This window comes from Hyla sarda, unplaced genomic scaffold, assembly GCF_029499605.1.
Source record: "Hyla sarda isolate aHylSar1 unplaced genomic scaffold, aHylSar1.hap1 scaffold_1812, whole genome shotgun sequence".
NCBI lineage: Eukaryota > Metazoa > Chordata > Amphibia > Anura > Hylidae > Hyla > Hyla sarda.
Genome location: NW_026608459.1, coordinates 34,739 through 40,000, shown reverse-complemented (window position 1 = coordinate 40,000; position 5,262 = coordinate 34,739). Strand labels below are relative to the sequence as shown.

Sequence of the window (5,262 nt, the reverse complement as noted above, 5' to 3'; positions counted from 1 at the left end):
TAGATAGATAGATAGATACACATACATACATACATACATACATATGTGTGTATTGTTGGAGTTGCAAACATGGGTGCACTTGACAAACTCAGTGCGGCTATTCCCCATTGAAAGATTGTTGCATCCAGGACCCTTAGCACTGTGATATGCTACTCAATACCACTGGCATGGCCAGGTGTAAACAACATCTGACCTTTGTTGTGTATGTAACCATGGAGATTGTGATGTCACCTAGGCCCACCAAAGAACAGCCTTGTCAGAAGCAGCAGCACCATAAGTTTTCAAATAAGCTGGATTTAACCAAGACAAGTGAGTCCAATAGGATGCAGGTATGTCCTCTATCCTTACAGCTTCCCGTGGCTGTTGGTTTTATACCGTTTGGGGACAGCCAAGGAGGCGTCAGCAGGCAACACAGGTAAGTGTGTGCTTGTGTGTGTGTGTGTGTGTGTGTTTCCTATGCAGATCCTAAACCCAGTATCAAATGCAAGTAGGAGGAGTAAGAAGGGTTCCTGCCAAAGCCAGGTTATGGATTGCATTTAAAAATGGTCCATCAGAGTGAAATGGACTCCCATCTTCCTGCTTAGCAATAATGATATGGGTTTAGGGCCTGCTGTGTGTACTGGTGGGTGACTGCCACCCAGCCAGAGTGTGTATGGGAGGCTGCCAGCCAGCCTCCCTTCCTACAAGTAGTGATGGTGCATGTGAAGGGGACAGCGTTGGTTCCTCCCCTTTCACAGTTATCACTTCTCATTCTTCCTTTTGGCTGGTATCAAATGTGGTGTCTGTTTATATCAGTTTAATATCTGATATGTCCCCTATCTGGTAGCATATATTAAGTGCACCACCAGGGTTCAGTGTTGGAAAGAAAGATTACCTGTTTATTTACTACTGCTGCAGTTGCTTGCTGGCTAGTCCAGAGGGCCCCTACTGCAGGCAAAAGACAATAGGTGGTGCCGCTTGTGTCTGGCCACTGTTGGAGCGACCAGGCACAGGACTGCTGCTGCTGAATGTCCTCTTTAATTGAATAAGCTCAGCAACCAGCACACCTGTGCAGGTTGAACATGACATGATAGGTAGCTGTCTTTCAGGTAGCTGGTGCTGAATCTTGTTAATTGACATGGGGGTGTTATTGCTGTTGATTGACCATGCATTAGTACTGTGGTATTGGAATAATAAAAACAAATGTTGCCAGCCAACCATCCATTGCAATAATGGATAGGACATCAGCTATGAGGCATTTGTTTGTACAAACTGCTGCTCACAACTAATGTTGTAATATAGTGTCTCCATCTGCTGGTGGTATTGAATAAGCAATAGTGCAATGATAGGGTCTGAAAAAGAAGAAAAATAAGAAGCAGCAGCATAGGAAAAAAGGAGGAAAGAAGGAAAACATGGAGAGAAGAAAAAAAGAAGGTTAAAAAAAAAGGTGAAAACATGTTTAAAAAAGTATTTCCATCTCTCTCTCTCTCTATATATGTATATACATATATATATATATATATATATATATATATTTAAAAGAAAAAAAAATTATATATATATATATATATATATATACATAAAGAAAGAGAGAAAGAGATAGATAGATAGATAGATAGATACATACATACATACATATGTGTGTATTGTTGGAGTTGCAAACATGGGTGCACTTGACAAACTCAGTGCGGCTATTCCCCATTGAAAGATTGTTGCATCCAGGACCCTTAGCAGTGTGATATGCTACTCAATACCACTGGCATGGCCAGGTGTAAACAACATCTGACCTTTGTTGTGTATGTAACCATGGAGATTGTGATGTCACCTAGGCCCACCAAAGAACAGCCTTGTCAGAAGCAGCACTGCCATGAGCAGAAGCAGCAGATCCATAGGTTTTCAAATAAGCTGGATTTAACCAAGACAAGTGAGTCCAATAGGATGCAGGTATGTCCTCTATCCTTACAGCTTCCCGTGGCTGTTGGTTTTATACCGTTTGGGGACAGCCAAGGAGGCGTCAGCAGGCAACACAGGTAAGTGTGTGCTTGTGTGTGTGTGTGTGTTTCCTATGCAGATCCTAAACCCAGTATCAAATGCAAGTAGGAGGAGTAAGAAGGGTTCCTGCCAAAGCCAGGTTATGGATTGCATTTAAAAATGGTCCATCAGAGTGAAATGGACTCCCATCTTCCTGCTTAGCAATAATGATATGGGTTTAGGGTCTGCTGTGTGTACTGGTGGGTGACTGCCACCCAGCCAGAGTGTGTATGGGAGGCTGCCAGCCAGCCTCCCTTCCTACAAGTAGTGATGGTGCATGTGAAGGGGACAGCGTTGGTTCCTCCCCTTTCACAGTTATCACTTCTCATTCTTCCTTTTGGCTGGTATCAAATGTGGTGTCTGTTTATATCAGTTTAATATCTGATATGTTCCCTATCTGGTAGCATATATTAAGTGCACCACCAGGGTTCAGTGTTGGAAAGAAAGATTACCTGTTTATTTGCTGCAGCTGCTTGCTGGCTAGTCCAGTGGGCCCCTACTGCAGGCAAAAGACAATAGGTGGTGCCGCTTGTGTCTGGCCCCTGTTGGAGCGACCAGGCACAGGACTGCTGCTGCTGAATGTCCTCTTTAATTGAATAAGCTCAGCAACCAGCACACCTGTGCAGGTTGGACATGACATGATAGGTAGCTGTCTTTCAGGTAGTGGGTGCTGAATCTTGTTAATTGACCATGCATTGGTACTGTGGTATTGGAATAATTAAAACAAATGTTGCCAGCCAGCCATCCATTGTAATAATGGATAGGACATCAGCTATGAGGCATTTGTTTGTACAAATTGCTGCTCACAACTAATGTTGTAATATAGTGTCTCCATCTGCTGGTGGTATTGAATAAGCAATAGTGCAATGATAGGGTCTGAAAAAGAAGAAAAATAAGAAGCAGCAGCATAGGAAAAAAGGAGGAAAGAAGGAAAACATGGAGAGAAGAAAAAAAGAAGGTAAAAAAAGGGTGAAAACATGTTTAAAAAAGTATTTCCATCTCTCTCTCTCTATATATGTATATATATATATATATATATATATATATATATATATATTTAAAAGAAAAATAAATTATATATATATATATATATATATACATATAGAGAGAGAGAAAGAGATAGATAGATAGATAGATAGATAGATACACATACATACATACATACATACAACATACATACATACATATGTGTGTATTGTTGGAGTTGCAAACATGGGTGCACTTGACAAACTCAGTGCGGCTATTCCCCATTGAAAGATTGTTGCATCCAGGACCCTTAGCACTGTGATATGCTACTCAATACCACTGGCATGGCCAGGTGTAAACAACATCTGACCTTTGTTGTGTATGTAACCATGGAGATTGTGATGTCACCTAGGCCCACCAAAGAACAGCCTTGTCAGAAGCAGCACTGCCATGATCAGAAGCAGCAGCACCATAAGTTTTCAAATAAGCTGGATTTAACCAAGACAAGTGAGTCCAATAGGATGCAGGTATGTCCTCTATCCTTACAGCTTCCCGTGGCTGTTGGTTTTATACCGTTTGGGGACAGCCAAGGAGGCGTCAGCAGGCAACACAGGTAAGTGTGTGCTTGTGTGTGTGTGTGTGTGTGTTTCCTATGCAGATCCTAAACCCAGTATCAAATGCAAGTAGGAGGAGTAAGAAGGGTTCCTGCCAAAGCCAGGTTATGGATTGCATTTAAAAATGGTCCATCAGAGTGAAATGGACTCCCATCTTCCTGCTTAGCAATAATGATATGGGTTTAGGGCCTGCTGTGTGTACTGGTGGGTGACTGCCACCCAGCCAGAGTGTGTATGGGAGGCTGCCAGCCAGCCTCCCTTCCTACAAGTAGTGATGGTGCATGTGAAGGGGACAGCGTTGGTTCCTCCCCTTTCACAGTTATCACTTCTCATTCTTCCTTTTGGCTGGTATCAAATGTGGTGTCTGTTTATATCAGTTTAATATCTGATATGTCCCCTATCTGGTAGCATATATTAAGTGCACCACCAGGGTTCAGTGTTGGAAAGAAAGATTACCTGTTTATTTACTACTGCTGCAGCTGCTTGCTGGCTAGTCCAGTGGGCCCCTACTGCAGGCAAAAGACAATAGGTGGTGCCGCTTGTGTCTGGCCACTGTTGGAGCGACCAGGCACAGGACTGCTGCTGCTGAATGTCCTCTTTAATTGAATAAGCTCAGCAACCAGCACACCTGTGCAGGTTGAACATGACATGATAGGTAGCTGTCTTTCAGGTAGTGGCTGCTGAATCTTGTTAATTGACATGGGGGTGTCATTGCTGTTGATTGACCATGCATTGGTACTGTGGTATTGGAATAATAAAAACAAATGTTGCCAGCCAACCATCCATTGCAATAATGGATAGGACATCAGCTATGAGGCATTTGTTTGTGCAAACTGCTGCTCACAACTAATGTTGTAATATAGTGTCTCCATCTGCTGGTGGTATTGAATAAGCAATAGTGCAATGATAGGGTCTGAAAAAGAAGAAAAATAAGAAGCAGCAGCATAGGAAAAAAGGAGGAAAGAAGGAAAACATGGAGAGAAGAAAAAAAGAAGGTTAAAAAAAAAGGTGAAAACATGTTTAAAAAAGTATTTCCATCTCTCTCTCTCTCTATATATGTATATATATATATATATATATATATATATATTTAAAAGAAAAAAAAATTATATATATATATATATATATATACATATAGAAAGAGAGATAGATAGATACATACATACATACATACATACATACATACAAACATACATATGTGTGTATTGTTGGAGTTGCAAACATGGGTGCACTTGACAAACTCAGTGCGGCTATTCCCCATTGAAAGATTGTTGCATCCAGGACCCTTAGCGCTGTGATATGCTACTCAATACCACTGGGATGGCCTGGTGTAAACAACATCTGACCTTTGTTGTGTATGTAACCATGGAGATTGTGATGTCACCTAGGCCCACCAAAGAACAGCCTTGTCAGAAGCAGCACTGCCATGAGCAGAAGCAGCAGCACCGTAGGTTTTCAAATAAGCTGGATTTAACCAAGACAAGTGAGTCCAATAGGATGCAGGTATGTCCTCTATCCTTACAGCTTCCCGTGGCTGTTGGTTTTATACCGTTTGGGGACAGCCAAGGAGGCGTCAGCAGGCAACACAGGTAAGTGTGTGCTTGTGTGTGTGTGTGTGTGTTTCCTATGCAGATCCTAAACCCAGTATCAAATGTAAGTAGGAGGAGTAAGA

General features: G+C 42.0%; 1 pseudogene; it reads left to right on the top strand.

Annotated features, from left to right (window-relative positions):
- The first annotated feature begins 2,332 nt into the window (after positions 1–2,332).
- On the top strand, positions 2,333–2,435 carry LOC130314367 (U2 spliceosomal RNA; annotated as a pseudogene).
- Positions 2,436–5,262: the final 2,827 nt, after the last annotated feature.